Source organism: Triticum urartu, unplaced genomic scaffold (assembly GCF_056163025.1).
Source record: "Triticum urartu cultivar PI428250 unplaced genomic scaffold, HENAU_Tu73 scaffold1062, whole genome shotgun sequence".
NCBI lineage: Eukaryota > Viridiplantae > Streptophyta > Magnoliopsida > Poales > Poaceae > Triticum > Triticum urartu.
The window spans coordinates 1-19,396 of record NW_028259527.1 but is presented as its reverse complement, the minus strand read 5'-3'; the positions used below and the strand labels follow the sequence as shown (position 1 = coordinate 19,396).

General features: G+C 36.4%; 4 non-coding genes across 4 annotated transcripts; 1 reads left to right on the top strand and 3 right to left on the bottom strand.

The window, feature by feature from the left end:
• Positions 1–14,601: 14,601 nt before the first annotated feature.
• Positions 14,602–14,672, top strand: TRNAC-GCA (transfer RNA cysteine (anticodon GCA)). Its single transcript has one exon. It is a non-coding gene; the product is annotated as a tRNA-Cys (tRNA).
• A 2,599-nt stretch (positions 14,673–17,271) lies between these two features.
• Positions 17,272–17,345, bottom strand: TRNAD-GUC (transfer RNA aspartic acid (anticodon GUC)). Its single transcript has one exon. It is a non-coding gene; the product is annotated as a tRNA-Asp (tRNA).
• Positions 17,346–17,703: 358 nt separating this feature from the next.
• TRNAY-GUA (transfer RNA tyrosine (anticodon GUA)) lies at positions 17,704–17,785 on the bottom strand. Its single transcript has one exon. It is a non-coding gene; the product is annotated as a tRNA-Tyr (tRNA).
• Positions 17,786–18,292: 507 nt separating this feature from the next.
• On the bottom strand, positions 18,293–18,364 carry TRNAT-GGU (transfer RNA threonine (anticodon GGU)). Its single transcript has one exon. It is a non-coding gene; the product is annotated as a tRNA-Thr (tRNA).
• Positions 18,365–19,396: the final 1,032 nt, after the last annotated feature.

Below are 19,396 nucleotides of genomic sequence, written 5' to 3'. Positions count from 1 at the left end.
GCAGCCGGATAGATCCAATCTATTCTTGAAATAGACAACTCGCACACACTCCCTTTCCAAAAAAAATCAAAACACCAACCACTACAGTTAGATTTATTAGATTTGTTGCTAAAATATCGGTATTAAGCCCGAAACTGCCAGCGGATGGCCAGTGAGCTAAAAAAACGAAAGAATGGGTTACATTTTTCATATGCTCTCCTCTTATAGATAGGACGAACAAAGAACAAAGTTTTTCGATCACTTACTTCGCTCGCCCTTTTTTGATCGGTTTTTTTAATGCAAATAGATTCAATCTAGTAATTTCTTTTAGATTAAGTCTTACGTCTTGTTTGACCGGTGAAAGACTTCCTTTGTTGAAATGTTCTGTTCCCAAAATTCCTAAAATAAAAGGAAAAAACTTTCCACTTTCCTAAACTAAGGACGGGAAATAAGAAGGTGAGCATATCTTCTAAATTAATAATACTCAACTCAGCCCTTCCTAGAATGGGGTATTATCTGTCCCGATAAATAGATAATTCCAGGAGTAATAAATAGGAGTAAATTAAATAAAGTATTGATATAATTGGAATTGTGGAAGCAAATACCAATTTACTAAAAAAAGAAAAAAGTATCTAATCGAAATCGAAAGAATTTTTTTTTTAAGATTAAACAAAAGGGTTCGCAAATAAAAGCGCTAGTGCCACAACTAGTCCATAAATTGTTAAAGCTTCCATAAAAGCTAGACTAAGCAATAAAGTACCTCGTATTTTACCTTCTGCTTCTGGCTGTCTCGCAATACCTTCTACAGCTTGTCCTGCAGCAGTACCTTGACCAACTCCAGGTCCAATAGAAGCAAGCCCTACGGCCAATCCAGCAGCAATAACAGAAGCAGCAGCAATTAGTGGATTCATGGTGAGTAGTTCCTCGTGTCAAAAAAAAGAAATGGTTAAGGATACAATCAACCAATAAATTCTTACTTCTAAGCTCTATTGGGGAGAAGTAAAGTAACTAAAAAGTACAAATTGAAATCAAATTGAAATGATAATGTGAATTGTCCGAACTACATAGAAGGGAATTCCATATCCATATATCGGATTAGATAATGAATCTAACCTAGGAATATATAATATAATATCCTATATATATACATTTGTTTCTTCTATTTTGTTTGCATATTTTCTCATTTTCTATTGAATCGGATTCTAAAATCATTGCTTAAAGTGGAAACCTGCATAAAAGAGGACTCCACTTATAGACATTAAGGATATTATAGTATAGATCTAGCCTGACTCCACCCTCCTTAATGCATATATACTTTGAAAATTCCATAATATAGTCTATTCTATTCTCTCTCCTACAACTCTAGGCTATATATTCATACGCATTTCTAACTATTTTTTTGCAACCAAGCAGATTATCTGGAACCATGCATGAATTGAGCTAAGCTGCAAAAAAAAAAAATACTATTTCCAAAAAGAGTCAATTCAATGATGACCCTCCATGGATTCACCTATATAGGCTGCGGCTAATGTTGCAAAAATAAGAGCTTGAATACCGCTTGTAAATAATCCAAGAAACATGACCGGTATAGGGATTACTAAGGGGACTAAAGAAACAAGAACAACAACGACTAATTCATCCGCCAATATATTCCCGAAAAGTCGAAAGCTAAGCGATAATGGTTTTGTGAAATCTTCTAGGATGTTAATTGGTAAAAGGATTGGAGTTGGTTTAATATATTTCTCGAAATAGCTCAATCCTTTTTTGCTAAGACCAGCATAAAAATATGCCGCTGACGTGAGTAAAGCTAAAGCAACAGTAGTATTTATATCATTCGTGGGCGCTGCTAATTCCCCATGGGGTAACTCTATAATTTTCCAAGGTAAAAGAGCACCCGACCAATTCGAAACAAAAATAAAAAGGAACATAGTTCCAATAAAGGGAACCCAGGGACCATATTCTTCTCCAATCTGAGTTTTGCTCAAGTCTCGAATAAACTCAAGGACATATTCAAAAAAATTCTGACCGTCGGTCGGGATGGTTTGTGGATTCCGAACAGCTATGACAACTGAACCTAGCAAGATAGTAATTACGACCCAAGAAGTGATGAGTACTTGGGCATGAATTTGGAAACCTCCTATTTGCCAATAGAAGTGTTGGCCTACTTCTACACCCGATATATCGTATAACCCCTTGAGTGTTTTAATGGAACAAGGTATAATATTCATATTGTCCTCTGATAAAAATTGAACTTCAAAAAAGGAATTCTTTTGATTCAACCATCTCTTTCTCAACTCAGCAACTTGAAGTATTAATCTTATATTTAGGATACCAAGAAAGCACATCAGATCATAATATATATCAATACCCTCTAATATATATCAATATTCCCCTTCTTTTTTCTATGCAAAAAAAATTCTATGCAAAAAAAAAGATATAGTAAAGTAAGTGATTCCATAAATTTACGCAGTTGCCCAAGAATTCACTATATATTCTTAATCAACGATTTCTTATATAGAGAGAACGGCCCTCACAAATTGAAAATACTAATTTGTTAAGAATCAATCGAATTGAAGTCATAGTGTCATCGTTGGCTGGAATCGATATATTCGCGAGATCCGGGTCACAATTTGTATCGACTAAAGAAATAGTAGGAATCCCCAAAATGGCACATTCCCGAAGAGCTATATACTCTTTTTGCTGATCAAGGACGATCACAATGTCTGGCAATCTCGTCATATATTTGATCCCGCCGAGATACCTTTGCAAAGTAGATAATTTTCTCTTCAAGATTGCCACATCTCTTTTTGGGAGATGGTGGAATTTTCCCATTTTTTCTTCTGCTCTTAAGTCTCTAAATTGAGAAAGTCTAGTTTTCGTAATCGACCAATTCGTTAACATACCACTGAACCACTTTTTATTAACATAATGACAACGAGCCCTTATTGCAGCTGATGCTACTAAATCTGTTGCTCTTTTTTTGGTACCAACAATTAAGAAACTTTTTCCCTGACTTGCTGCATCAAAAACTAAATCACAAGCTTCTGATAAAAAACGAGCCGTTCTAGCGAGATTTATAATATGAGTACCTTTACGCTTTGCCGAAATGTAAGGGGCCATTTTAGGATTCCATTTCTTAATACCATGACCAAAATGAACTCCTGCTTCTATCATCTCTTTCAAATTAATGTTCCAATATCTTCTTGTCATTTTTTCCACACTTCCTTTTTTTTAATCCTACCATTCCATTACGGAATTTAGTTCTTTTTGAAGATTAAGAAAGATCCGAAATAGCTTGAAATAAATAATAATTGTTCCGAGAGAACCTTGTACTAAGATAAGAGTTGGCCATTGATACATGGTATAAACATAACCACCTTAATGAATTAACTGACTTGTTTTACTTATTAAAATAAAAATCTTAAAAATCTAAAATTTGACCTGTTAGTGTTCTAAGTTCAAAAGTCTAGTAAAGTAAAAAATATTTTTATGGGGGTTCTTATGTCTCATAAAAATTGTTTGTTACGTCAGAATCTGAAGAAACTAATTCTGTATGGAGAAACAAAAAATCTCTCATTTCCGACGCGAATAGATTTTTTTTTTTTATTTCGAAATAAAGGTTCTTGTCTTGTGGGGAACGATGCACAAATTTTTGGAATCCGGTACCAACAGGTATAATCCCCCCCAGAACTACGTTTTCTTTCAAGCCTTTCAACCAATCAATGCGACCTCGTAGGGCAGCTTTTGCTAAAACTCGAGCAGTTTCTTGAAAACTTGCTTCAGATATGAAACTTTGGGTATTCAGGGAAGCCCTTGTTATTCCCAATAAGATTGCCCGATAATAGATCGATTCATCCAAAGCTCGTCCTGCTCGTTCCGCTCGCAATAGTCCGATTAATTCCCCAGGCGAAAAAACATTAGACATTCCATCTTCGGAAACCCGCACTTTTGATGTTACTTGGCGTATAATAATCTCTATATGTCTATTATGGATCTGTACCCCTTGGGATCGATAAACCTTTTGGATTTTATTAACCAAAGAGATACGACTTTGGGCTATGGTTAGCTCAGCTCCAATCAAGAATCCCCAAGGGACCCCAAGAATTCTTGGTATACGCTCATTCCAATCCTCAATTCTCCTTTCGAGATTCGGGGATAATGAATCAATTGAACGCGCTTCAAAGATTTGTTCCACTTTTGGAAGACCTTGCGTTATGTCACTAGATCTCGATTTTTCATATATAAACGTAACTAACCTATCTCCCTTGTAAAGGATTTCTCCATAATGACCATTAACAGTTGCTCCTGTAGTGGCCAAATAAGGTTTAGCTGCTCTTATAACAAAGGAATTCATATTTACAATGAAAATTTGACCGGATTTTTTTATGTGCGATTTAAATAGACATACATTTTCACAAATAAATTGTCCAAGGTGAATTATTGCCAATGTCTCTTCCCAAGAATCATGATGGACAAAGTGACAATTCAAAAGGAATGGATCCAACATTATGTTACTATCGAAATTAGAAATCCTTTTATTTTCATCTATTAAAGAGTATTTAAGTTCTTGAAGTACTTGGAAGGTTTGTTTTAAATTGTCAACGAACAAATATTTTTTTAACAGGATTTTATTATGCGTTAGTAAATAGTAAGATGAAGAAAAATGCGATATACTAGCTACAATAGCGCCTAAGGGCCCAAAAATTTCTCGAATAGGAATTCTAGGATTCCATTCTTTTATCGCATTGGGATGTTTTGAATTCTTGAATAAACCAATTCGAGAACAGTTGGATGCCGACAAAATCATCAAAGAGTGGTATTCTTTATTTCGATTCAACAAAGTGCCAATAGCTTCTGGATGTTGGCTAAGTGATTCAATCTTCGCCTTGGAATAAAAAGAATTGATATTGGCGCGATCTAACCTATTATGGGGAATCGGTCCTGCACTTGTCCTACCATACCTTTTTCGTGTATACGAAATAGTGGACTTGACTAACTCAATTCTTAGGAAATCGCGAATAAGATCATTTGCTCTTACCTCAACAAGGGAAGCACCAGCCTTTTCTTTTTCTTCTTGTTCCCAATTCACTACTAAGCAAGTTCTAACAAATTGACTATTTGTGTGATAAATTCTTTGAGTTAACTTGCTATTTTCATGAGAAATAAAATTGACAAGTCGAATTTGGAGATTATTTTCTTCTTGCAAGAGATCCTGCGGGAAAAGTGTTGCTAAATTTCTTCCTTCGTCCATTTCATATGCCACTGTAGGGCGAACGGAAACAAAATACTTTTCCTTGCTCTTGAGAATTTTTTTCCGTTGAACATAGACCCAATTTTTCCTTTTTTTTGATTCCTTAGAATCTTTTTTTTGTCTTTCTGGCGGTATCAAACAGCCACCTAATATCTTATCCGCCTCTTCAGGAAAATGAATATCTCCGGAAAATATTTTGAGTTCCGTATGGCTTTTTTTTCTCTTCACTCGGACCAGTCCGCCTAGTCGACTTCTTGTATTTTTTGTGAGTTGTGTATTCACTCCAATAATACTATTGTCAAGTATCTTTAGGGATGAAGATCTCGGCAAGATATGAAGTTCTTGAAGAATGAAAAAAAACCGATCTACTTCTTTTTGGTATTTTAGACTAAATTCTTTTGTTCCTCGATGCTCAATCAAACCCTCTTTTTTTAAGATGGAATCTTCCTCTGGGCTCTCGTATTCGTCCTCTGAATCTCTTCTTCTGAGTCTTCCTCTAAAGTACCATATTTTTCCTCTGCGCTTTCCCCGGGGCTGCCATATTCGTCTTCTGAGTCTTCCTCTAGAGTTCCATATTCGTCCTCTTGGGTCCTATATTTGCTCTCTGGGCTCCCATATTCCTCTTCTGAGTCTTTCTCTAAAGTCCTATATTCGTTCTCTGGGTTCCCATATTCGTTTTCTGGGCTCCCATATTCGTCTTCTAGGGTTTCATATTCGTATTCGTCTTCTAGGATTCCATATTTAGATTCTTCTAGGGTTTCATATTCATATTCGTCCTCTCGGGTCCTGTATTCGTCTTCTAGGGTCTCATATTCCTCTTCTGAGTCTTCCGCTCGAGTCCTATATTCTTCTTCTAGGGTCCTATATCTAAATTTAACAATTCCTGAACCCTTTTTATCTTTTCTGTATCGGGGATCGTCAAAATAAGCAAAAATAGTATTTCTACGTAAAACACCCATAAGGGGGATTTCAATCGAAATCCCAAAACAGGATATTAGTTCTTTCTCTTGTTCTTGATGATATTGTAATGGAATGACGAACCTATTTCTTCGCTTTTTCGCCAACAAATCTGAATTATCTTGAAAAATAGAAGGATAGATAAAATTCCAATGGCCATTGGACATGATTCGATCCGACGTTGAATAATCAAGAATTTCCCTATCTTTTTTACCATAAGTATTCATTTGATCTTGATCCTTGTGGAGTGAAAAAGACGCTATACTGGATCTGCACATACTTACTGACAATATCCATAAATGGCTTGTTTTTGGTAATCGGCGAAGATTACCATATTGATATTCGGGCGCATGGTAAACATCAGTACTCCAGTGCATTTCGCCGTCTGATTCAGAATAAATATGCTTTTGTACCCTTTCTTTAAAATGTAAAGTGGACGTTCCGGCACGAATCTCCGCAATTACTTGTTCGGATTTTACATATTGATCATTTTGCACTAGAATCAAGCTTTTTGAGGGAATATTCACACTATATAGAATATCTTGACTCTGAATAGTTACATGCAAGTCTATATAACATAGAAAAGCAGGCTGCCCATGACGGGTACGTGTGGGGTGAACCAAATTCTCATTGAATTTTATTTTTCCATTCGAAGGGGATCGTACAAGGTCGGCAGTACCCCCTGTGAATACTCCGCCAGTATGAAAAGTTCTTAATGTTAGTTGAGTCCCTGGCTCCCCAATTGATTGACCTGCAATAATACCTACGGCTTCTCCCAATTCGACCAGATCACTATGAGTAGGACTCCGGCCATAGCATAATTGACAGATCCAAGAAGTGCTTCGGCAAGTAAAGGGGGTTCTAATATATATTGGTTGTGCTCGAAATGGTTGTGCTCGAAAGGCAGTTATGAATCGATTGACTAATCCAATTCCAATATCTTGATTTCGCGCGGCAATGCATCGTGAACCGATATATATATCGTCTGCTAATACACGACCAATTAGTGTTTGGACAAAAAGTTTTTCCGTCATCCCATTTTGAGGACTTACAGAAATACCTCGGATAGTACCACAATCTCTTCTACGCACAATAATATGTTGAACTACTTCAACAAGTCTACGTGTAAGATATCCAGCATCTGCTGTTCGCACAGCAGTATCTACAACCCCTTTGCGGGCTCCATAGCAGGAAATTATATATTCTGTCAAAGAAAGTCCCTCGCGTAAATTGCTTTGAATAGGTAAATCAATCATTTGTCCTTGAGGGTCCGACATTAATCCTCTCATACCTACTAATTGGTGTACTTGAGATGCATTTCCTCTGGCTCCTGAAAAAGACATTAGATAGACTGGATTAGAAGGATCCGTTATCCGAAAATTTGAATTCATTTCTTGTTTCAAATATTCACTTGTCGCATACCATATCTCAACAGATTGGCGTAATTTTTCTACCGCGTGTACAGCCCCATAATAATAGTGTTTCTCCAAAAGAAAACTCTGTTGTTCCGCGTCTTGGACTAACCATCCCTTAGAGGGTATTGTTAAAAGATCCTCGATTCCTAACGAAATCGATGTAGTAGTGGCTTGATGGAAGCCCAGAGTCTTTAGTTGATCCAGTATATGGGATGTATATCCCATTCCAAAATGATCTATTAATCTGCTAATAAGTCGTTTCATACCAGTTCCGTCTATCTCTTTATTATGAAAGACCAGATTGGCCCGTTCCGCCATACATAAGTACCCCCTTTTCGGCTGAGTAGGATTCGACAATTGCTGAGTAGGATTCGACAATGGGCCTGAGTCAGTGATTCGAAAATTTAATTAACTTAATTGCCTCAATCTCAATCTGGATTCGCGTGGCAAATAATGATGATACTAGGGAAATCGGAATGCCCCCCGAAAGGGGAGGGGCATCGCCGAATCTAACTTTCTTGTTTAGGTAGTGTATGAATAGGCCTGACTAAATCCTTGTATGGCTTCCTCTATTTCTCTATAAAAAGAAATATGACCAAGAGTGGTTCGAATGTATATCGAACGAATTTCTTTTTTTCTATTTCCCATTATTAGATAGTGGGCATAAATCTCATGATAAGTCCCCAAAGATTCATATTGAACTTCAATCGGAACTTCTCTTGACCCAATGACGCGTTGATCCAGGTTCCATCGTAGCCACAAGGGACTATCTAAACTGATTAGTTTTTGTCTATAAGCTCCCAGTGCATCATAAGAACTAGAAAAATGGGGTTCTTTATCTTTCCTATATTTAAAATTATTATTATTATTGTAATTTACTTTTAGATTTGGGTAGTTTCTGCAACTATTATATCTATTTGCACAAATACCTCGACGCTTTCCAATCGTTAATACATAAAGCCCGATAAGCATGTCTTGGGTTGGTACGCAAATAGGATCCCCAATAGCGGGAGATAAGAGATTCATATGAGAAAACATAAGTAAACGGGCTTCTGCCTGAGCTTCCAAGGATAAAGGTAGATGAACAGCCATTTGATCTCCATCAAAGTCCGCATTGAAACCCTTACACACTAATGGGTGTAAAGAAATAGTACGCCCCTCTACTAAAGTGGGTTGAAAGGCCTGTATGCCTAATCTATGCAGGGTAGGTGCTCTATTTAACAGTACAGGATGTCCCCGCATAACTTCTTGAAGTATTTCCCATACAATGGGTTCTTTTTCCCAAATTTTCCTTTTAGCAATCCTTACATTAGAAGTGGCGCGTTTCGTGATTAAATCGCGAATTACAAATAGCTGAAAAAGCTTTATTGCTATCTCTAGAGGTAATCCACATTGATGTAATGAAAGCGAAGGACCCACAACAATGACAGAACGCCCCGAGTAATCGACCCGTTTCCCAAGCAGAGTCTCGCGAAACCTTCCCTCTTTACCTTCAATTACATCTGAAAGTGATTTGTATACTTTATTGTGACCATCCCTCGTCGGTTGCCCGCGGGACCCACTATCAAGAAGTGTATCCACGGCTTCTTGTACCAATTTTTCCTGGCACATTACTAAATCTGCTGGCGCTAATTCACTTCTTTTTAATAGATAGGCAAGATTGTTGTTCCGACGGATAACTCTCTTATAAAGTTCATTAATGTCTGAAGTCACTACTTTATCTCCAGACCTATAAACAATAGGTCTCAATTCGGGAGGAAGAACCGGTAATAAGCACAAAACCATCCATTCTGGTTCTACATTTGTTTGAATAAAATGTTTCGCCAATTGCATGCGTCTAATCAAAAAAACTTTTCTTATTCGTCTTTTTCTATCTTCCCACTCATCTCCACTATACCCCTCGTCTTCTAATTCCTTCCATTCGACCAAAGAATTCTCTATAATAATTCGCAAATCCAAATCTGCTAATTGTTCTCTAATAGCACCTGCTCCTGTCGCAATTTCCCGATTTCGAAATGTTGCAAAGCCTGGGGTAGAAAAAAAGGGAGAAATGCTGTGGTTACAGGATGCAATTTCCTCTTCGAATAAACCTCGTAATCGTAAAAAAGTGGGTTTTTTAGTGCTGGGCCTAGCAAAAGAGAAATCGCCGTATACTAGGCCCTCCAACTTCTTAAGAGGTTTATCTAAAAGATTCGCGATATAACTAGGAAGACCTTTCAAATACCACACATGAGTCACGGGACATGCGAGTTTGATGTATCCCATTTGATATCTTCGTATCCGAGAATCCACAAATTCGACCCCGCATTTTTGGCAAAATCTTTCGTCTTCGTTTTCAGCTCCGCTCGCTCGAGAATTGCCACAAGCGCAAATCCCGCTTTTTATGGGTCCAAAGATTCTTTCGCAAAACAATCCATCTTTTTCTGGTTTATCGGTTTTATAATGAAAAGTAGAGGGCCTTGTGACTTCGCCAACGACTTCTCCATTAGGTAGGTTTTTGTTAGCCCAAGCCTTTATTTGTTGAGGGGAAACGAGTCCAATTTGAAGTTGTTGATGTTTATATTGGTCAATCATAAAATAGAAATAAGAAAAGAATTTATATTTATTCCGATCAAACTTCCTCCCTATTAACCTGGAAGTTCTTTTCAGATACAAGGAAATGATTCAGTTCTAGAGCCAAAGATCGTAGTTCTCGAACGAGCACTCGAAAAGATTCTGGAGGATCCTCATGATTAGGTATTCTTTTTCCCCAGATCGTAGCATTAAGTATTTCTTGGCGAGCTATAAGATGGTCAGATTTATAAGTAAGTATCTCTTGTAAAATATGAGCAACACCAAATCCTTCTAAAGCCCAAACTTCCATTTCTCCTACTCGTTGTCCCCCTTGCTTGGCTCTTCCTCTAACCGGTTGTTGTGTAACAAGTGAGTAGGGCCCAGTAGAACGCCCATGAATTTTCTCATCAACTTGATGAATTAATTTTAAGATATAGGACTTCCCTATTAGAACAGGTTGCTCAAAGGGGTCGCCTGTTCTTCCATCAAATATTCTGCTTTTTCCCGGGTACTCGGGTTCAAATACCCATGGATTTTTTGTTTCTTTACTGGCTTCATATAATTCTGAAAACACAAGTTTTCTTGAAGCCTCTTGCTCATATCTCTCATCAAAGGGTGCTATTCTATAATGTTTCTTTAGCAGATCCCCCGCTAATCCGAGCGAGCTTTCAAATATTTGTCCCACATTCATTCGGGAGGGTACTCCTAAGGGATTGAAGACCATATCAACGGGTGTTCCATCTTGCAAATAGGGCATATCTTGCCTAGGCAAAATTTTGGAAATGATCCCTTTATTCCCATGTCTTCCGGCTACTTTATCCCCAACTTTGATTTCACGTTTCTGTAAAATATATACACGAACCATTATGTCGAGCGGGTCCCTTTGGATCCATTTCACATCGATAACGCGCCCTCTTCCACCTATAGGTAATTTCAGAGAAGTTTCTTTTGAAGTGGAAACCTCAAGGCCAAATATGGCCCGTAATAATCCAGCTTCCGCGATATAAGATGATTCGCTCGCTATCTGAGGCGTTAATTTACCTACTAAAATATCACCAGTTTCTACCCAGGATCCCAACCTAACAACTCCATTTCTGTCCAAATTGCGGAGTAAATGTTCTTCTAGATGTGGTATTTCTTTAGTGATTTTTTCAGCGGAGCCCTGGCTTGTCGTATCCGTCTGAATTTCATATTTCCGGATGTGAAAAGAGGTATAAATATCTTCATATACCAAACGTTCGCTAATTAGTACTGCGTCTTCAAAATTGTAACCTTCCCATGGCATATAAGCTACTAATACGTTTTTTCCTAAAGCAAGTTCGCCCCCAATTGTAGCAGCTCCTTCTGCTAAAATTTGTCCTTTTTTAATGGATTTACCCCGTGGAACCCGGGGTTTTTGGTGCATACAAGTATTTTTGTTAGAGCGACGGTGGTTAACTAAAGGAATACTTATAGTCTTCCCACTACTTGATAAAAGTATCTTATGACTATCAGTAGAAATGATCTTTCCCTCGCGTTCGGCTATAATGGAAACCCTCGAATCTAGAGCTGTTTGGCGTTCCAATCCAGTTCCAACAATGCATTTCTCGGACCGAGAAAGCGGAACTGCTTGGCGCTGCATATTAGAACTCATTAAAGCCCGATTCGCATCATTGTGCTCAATAAAAGGAATGAGAGAACCCCCAATAGAAAAATATTGGAAAGGAAAAATACTTCTAACATGAATCTGTTCCCATGCAATAGTCAAGAATTCTTGACGGTATCTAGCCGGAACAACCTGTTCTTCCTGAATACCTTGATTCAAGGACAAAGAATTTCCTGCTGCTATCATATAATATTCATCTCTATTTGGTGATAGATAAACCACCTGTCTCTCTTTTTTTTCTTTTGCTTTCTCAGCAGATATTTCATAAAACGGACTCTCTATGGATCCCCACAAGTGATCAATTCTCGCATGAATTGTTAAGGATCCAGTAAGTCCAACATTGATTCCTTCAGACGTGTCAATTGGACAAATACGCCCATAGTGACTCGGATGAATATCTCGGCTCCGAAAACTTGCGGTTCTCCCCGTCAACCCTCCAGGACCTAAACAACTCACTTTTCGCCCATGAACAGTTTGTGTCAATGGATTCGTTTGATCAAAAACTTGAGATAACGGGTATGTGCCAAAAAAGGTCTCATAAGTAGTTATTAATAAAATTGAAGTTGAAGTTGGAGTTACCAAAGTTTGGGGAGTCGGTTTCGATTGACGTATGAATACTCTACGAATAGTTTTTTGAACTGCATGTTGTAAACGACCAAGAGCCAATCCGAATTGATCTTGTAACAGATCCGCAACCGAACGAATACGTTTATTTTTCAAGTGATTCATATCGTCATCGTCAAGTATACCCGTTCCAAATTTCATTCCAATCAAATGATCCGTAGCGGCCAATACATCTCGTGGTAACAAGAATGTATTGTTCTGAGGAATATCAAGATTAAGTCTCCGATTCATATTTCGTCGACCAATCCTTCCTAATTCACATTTTTGTTGAAAAAATTTCTTTTGTAATTCCTCGCATAAGGACTCCGAAAATACCAGGTCCCCACCTACACAAGCAAATTGTTGATAAAACTCCAAAATAGCTTTTTCTTTTGACTCAATCCTCTTCTTCTCTTTAGCATTCGGGAAAGACAAGAAAATTTCAGGGTAGGAAACATTATCCAGAATTTCTCTTAGATTCGAACCCATAGCTGATGATAGAACTAGAATAGATATCTTTTGTTTTCTACTCACGCGAGCCCATATCCTTTCTTTTTTATCAATTGCTAATTCCGATCTCCCCCCCCAATCTGATATTATAGTGCCAGTGTAGATAGAAATTCCCTTATGATCTAATTCCGAGCGGTAGTAAATACCAGGACTTAGCAATATTTGATTGATCACAATTCGGTATATTCCATTTATAATAAAGGTTCCTAAGGAATTCATTATAGGAATGTTTCCGATAGAAATGGTTTGCTTTTGCACATCGAAACCAAAAATTAATCTCGCAGATACATATAATTCGGAAGAATAGGTGAGTGATTCATACACAGCATCTCTTTCTTTTATCGAGGGTTCTAGCAGTTGATATCCTTTCGCAAATAATTGAAATGCAATTTCGTGATCTGGATCTTTAATTGTTGGAAACTTGTCAAGTTCTTCTGCCAAGGCTTGATTAATGAACCTACAAAATCCCTCGAATTGGATCTGACTAAATCCGGGTATTGTGGACATTCCCTCGTTTCCATTCCGGAGCATCTTAATCTTAAGTTTCCTGTTTATCAAAGAAAAATTCCATTATCAGCTCACTCTTCATCAATCCCTATGGATCGATCTAGCAATCATGGAATCTATATTCTGTTTACTGAATCACATGAAATTCTAGGGAACTCCACATACGTATTTCATATATGTATTTCATACATATGAATAGAGACCATTTGGACGAAAGTTCGAGTTTGCCAGGGGTACAAATGAAATGAAAATGAATTGATAAAACATTCCTACAAAAAAAATTCTGCCACTTATACTTTATGTTATGATATTCTAATCAGATTGGATGGCAAAGATTTCTCATTTTATCTCCTTTCTATGAATGTAATAAAGCCGTAATATAATATACTAGAAAGTTTGACTTTACTTCGATTTAGAATAGCGTGCTTACTTTAATTTCTCAAAATAATTTGAGGGTTCTTTTTTATTTCGGATCGGAGTAGTATAATTGCTAGAAAATTCAGTATTTCATTGTGGAATTCTAAAATAAAGTAAGTCCCTTTTTTAAGTACATGCCAATCTAGTTATCCACCTCTCCCCATATCCATGCTTTTCTTTTATCGTAATTTCACTTGGGTACGCCAAGATAGTCAGGTTATACTCTATATCAGAGCAAATTTCCTTTTTTTATTCAAGATATTTAATTTAATACTTTGAAAAATTAAAGCATGATTCCCCATAGAGATATGTACATAAAGGGGATCTTTGGATAATAATGCTGTTCGGACCTAAAGTTTACCTATACACGGATTAAGCATAAAGCCATAATATTTTATTATGCCATTGAAGGGGGGGGAGATAATACCGATTTAAGAGTAGTTCACTACTGCAATAAAAAAAAGAGAATTCTAGTTAACGGTTCCAATTTATTCTGAATTTTGCAGCCTGTGAATAGAAATCCACTTTTTCTTCTTTTTCATCTCAATAGAAAGAAATGGGAAGTTTTATTGTGTTAACAATGTATGTTTTAAGATAGAATCTATCGAGGAGAATAATAGAAACTGGATCAAAAAAAGCAGGAATAGATTTTTTGAAAAAGATTGGAAAAAAGTAAGTAGAATTATATTCAAAATAAAAGGGGCTTTTCGTAAGAAAACGTGGATGAATACTTGCTGTTTTCTAGATTTTTGATCGGATTTTTTGGCGGCATGGCCAAGCGGTAAGGCAGGGGACTGCAAATCCTTTATCCCCAGTTCAAATCTGGGTGCCGCCTGATCAATAAAATACTTAGGTTTTTTTTATAGTGCTGATCGAATTCGATAAATTTTTACTTCGCATAAGTTCGGGCAAGAGAGTAACTGGGCCTGCCGATACTGGGTTTAGAGAAACCATACCATAGTTCTATCCTCAAACTAGGGTTAGGGTTTGTTTTGACGGTAGTGGCCAAAATGGTTATCAATAGGGGTGAGGTAGTGTTTCCTTATTCTTTTATTATATGAATTTGAATTGGTTCTTAATTGAGATTCGATTTGATAATTTTAAAATACGAGGATAAGATGTCAGAAATCTTGGTATCCAAAGAAAGGTCCCTAAGGGGCATTCTTTTTTTTTTTCAATCTAAGATTCAAGAAGGGACTCCACGAAAGAATATCAAGACTTACTAATTATTATACATTTTTTTATCGTACATCTTATGTTACCTACATACACTAAAGTAAGGACTACTTAATTCTAACGAGAATCAGATTAAATAGGTCGATCAAAAATCAATTTAGGAGTTGTATTATGGATAAAATCTCTTCATTCTTTCATAGAATGATACAAAGCAAGGCTGCAGGGTTTAGGTCAAAAATAAACATTAGGTAAGGTAGGTATCCAATAAATATTTATCTATCGATAATTTTATGGTATATTCGGGCGTCCTTTGCTTAAAAAAAAAAAAAAGAGTAACAAAAGGAATAAAAAATCTTCCTATTCCCGCTTCTTCTATTCAGGACATCATTCCCGTACTCTTTCTTTTTTAAGGAAAAAAGGGCTATAGTATCTCGTATTTTTAATGCTCTCTAATTCTACCAGAATTCCTATAAGAATTTGTTAGGAGTAAATTCCTTGAACTGATTGATCCATGGCCTTAGGGCGGAATCCCTTTTTGACTCTGTACCCTTGATTCCACTATGATTATTGATCAATAGTAGAATAATCCCTTCATAGAAATAGGAGACATAATTTAGATGGATATAGTAAGTCTCGCTTGGGCTGCTTTAATGGTAGTCTTTACATTTTCTCTTTCACTAGTAGTATGGGGAAGGAGTGGACTCTAGGGATACTACTAATTGATTAAGTAATCAAATTGTTGTATCAATTCTTTTCTTTAATGGATCATTTTGCATTAATCATTTTGTCAAACGTTATTCTTTAATCTTTTTCTTTAGTTTTGTTTCACTCCTGTAAGAAACTCTTGTATTGTAAGTTGTAATGTAAGAAAGAGCCATTATACCAATTCAGAATTTCTACTAGAAATGACGAATGGTTAAAAAAAGTTCTATACATAAGAAAATTAGACTTTCTTCCACGGAACTATTCACGGCATATCACACATTTTCCATTTCCTTTTACTTTTTACTATAGTCTATTCTTCATATTATTTTTCTTTCCTTCCATGGATTCTTTGGTCAAGAATTGTCTTAGATTTTTTTATTTTGACCTGATTGAAATTAAGTGGATGCAATGAAAAAAGAAATTGAATTAGACTACTTAACTATTTCAATCTACTAATCTATTCTATGTAGATTCAAAGATAATATAATAGAAAGAATCTAAAGTGTCGTAGAAAAAACTATATGTAGTTCTTTCTACCACACTTTAAGATTCCAACCAGATCCTTTCATTTAAGACTTGGATTTTTTTTATTTAATCCCTTTTTAATTTCTTCAATGATTAATTGGAATTCCAATTAATTATTTTGGCTGACTGTTTTTACATAAATAATAAGTAAAAAAGAAGTAGGAACTAGAATGAACAGTGCAGTAGCAATAAATGCGAGAATATTGACTTCCATAACCTCTTTATTTTTTATTTTCACAATAACTCGGGATGTAATCCCATGGAGAGGAAAAAGGGGTATCTTGTAAATTCAAGGGTAGGGCTTGCATTCTGATAATACTGAATCAATTCAATATTATGAATATCGGATCTATCAAATCAATTCATGGATGAGAGTTATATTTCACGGATGAGAGTTATATAGTATAACATAGGAAGATCCTCTATCCACACTAAGACCAAAATGGGTTTTTTGATTGGATTAGGAATTCCCTCTTTTTTAATCCTTTTCTACTTTTTCTTTTCTATATCTCTAACCCACGAGCTTTCTTAATCTTATACTTTCTTAATCTTATACAATTTCCCTTCCTTTTTCTTATAGTTATACATACAATTATGTATGTATTATATGACCAACTTTCACTTTCTATGGGTCACATAGACATCCAAATAAGCAGTAGAAGTGAGATGGGGAAAAGAGGTCTGAAATAAAAAGGGAATACGATTTATGTATGGATTCCGGTAAAATACCGGTACTCTATTCCATAAGAGTGGAATAGGAAATTAAGATGAGGATGGTATCATCATAAAGAAAGATAGAGTAATATAATATCCTAAATTCTACTAATCCACATATCGTATGTGTGTCTTTCTTTATCGATTGGGAGTAGTGAAAAAAAAATTCCTATATGCCCTCCCTCCCTCTTTAATGAGAGATGCAAAATAAAAAAGTGAAGTAAGGGTGCCCTGTGGGTATTTGATCTTGCTCCCTGCCCCTTTTTTTCATGGAAAAAGGAAATATCAATTTCTCCATTCATTGAACCCTAGTTCGGGACTGACGGGGCTCGAACCCGCAGCTTCCGCCTTGACAGGGCGGTGCTCTGACCAATTGAACTACAATCCCCGCGGGGTGTATGGCATACCCATTCTTAAATAGAACCATAAGAAGATTCGATTCGTCTTTCGTACTCTAAGAAATAGACGAATCATATACTACATACCCACATATTATATTATACGTGGGTATAGTGAGAGTGACATAACTAGTATGTCGTGATTTTTTATCACTAAAAATGGATAATAATCCAGCCTTCAATAAGAAAAACTCTTTTGTTTGTAAGAAAGGAATGAGAGAGATATGGATTAGAAAAAAAAATTTCCCTTTTTTCTTTATCTTTTATTTCTATAGATCAGACATTTTATTTTATGGAAGAAAAACAAAAGGATTTAGTTCATACTCACGAAGCCCTAGATTTTTGGTTTGGGCCGAGCTGGATTTGAACCAGCGTAGACATTGTCAACGAATTTACAGTCCGTCCCCATTAACCACTCGGGCATCGACCCAGGAAGAATTTATTCTAGGGTTTTTGCTAATCTATGATTAACCTCCTTTCATAATACTCCCTACCCCCAGGGGAAGTCGAATCCCCGCTGCCTCCTTGAAAGAGAGATGTCCTGAACCACTAGACGATAGGGGCATCACTAGACGATAGGGCCATATACAACCGCTCGTGATTATACTATAATCATAGTATGAGCAGTTTTTTGGAATTGTCAATATACTCGAAAAGTATAAATAGATCCAAAGCAAAGAGTTTTTCCAACTTTTCTGTTATGTTTTCATCTAGGATTTTTTTTAGTTGATCGTTATAGATTAATTCTCCGTGCTTCATTTAGTGTTCATACCAAAAATGCATCCATCCCGCACTAAGTCATAAAATTCTCTAAAAATATAGAGAAAGTTTCAAAAACAAAGAAAAAAAGTGAATCAATTTAGTAGAAAAGTACTCTATCAGATTCGAACCAACGACTTACGTCTTAGCACGAGATTACTCTACCACTAATTTAAAAAGCCCTTTATCGGATTTGAACCGATGACTTATGCCTTACCATGGCATTACTCTACCACTGAGTTAAAAGGGCTTTTTATTTAATTCAAAAATTAGCCACTTGGATTTCCCATTATGGGTCTACTGCATAATGTACATATTATATATATAATATATAGAGATAGAGAGAGAGACATTATGTAGAGATTGTATATGTATATATCGATATCTTGAGAGCTCAAAATAAAATTAATAAAAAAAAACATACCCTACATAACATATCCAACTCTTCTTGGTTCAGGGTTTTCCGTTTCCGAAGACTAGTAAAATAGGCGGATTCTGGAACCCCAAGGATTCAACGGTATATGGATATGGAAAATATAAGATTTCCGATCCTAGCGGGAAAAGGCGGGGAACAGATACCCAATAGGATATAGGATCCTTGGGAGGAACTTTTGGTAATGGCCTTGATCCTCTATGCTATTTTTTATGTGTTCTTAGTTCTATTGAACTTTTTGCATTCTTTTAAACAAGAATCTAATAAACTAGAATTGAGTCAGTGGAAAAAAGGAGAGAGAGGAAAGTGTTAAATGGAGAGAGTCGACTAATCAGAGACTTTTAGGATCTTCTTTACATCAGGTAAATCTGTCGGCCCTGTCCGTTTTTTTCTTTAAGTTACGACTCTTTGCTGCTTACTTCTATCAAGCCATAGGGAAAGTCTATGATGAATTTGGAAAACTCATCTCACTCTTACTCTATGGCTCGGACTTAATGGGGGAAGAAAACATCTTCCATAATTTCTTTTTTGTTCAATTCTGGACAAAAAAGAAAAGGAAAAAAGGAATTTATAGGGACAGTGTTACCCCCTATATCCCCTAGTTTATATTGTAGGAATAATAAAACAATTTAGCAGTCTGACACACTTACGTCCTTGCAAAGTAAATAATTATTATTGTAGTCGTAACCGTAGAATAGGATCCTAATCAAAATAAATACATTTGGTTCAGGCGCTATTAGCATGGTAAGAAAAGATTTTTTTTACAGACCAGAGGGGCTATCTAAATCCTAAAGTAAAGGCGAGCGATCGAAGTAGAAGTACCAACGGCTCAGTGTCATGAACCTTCTC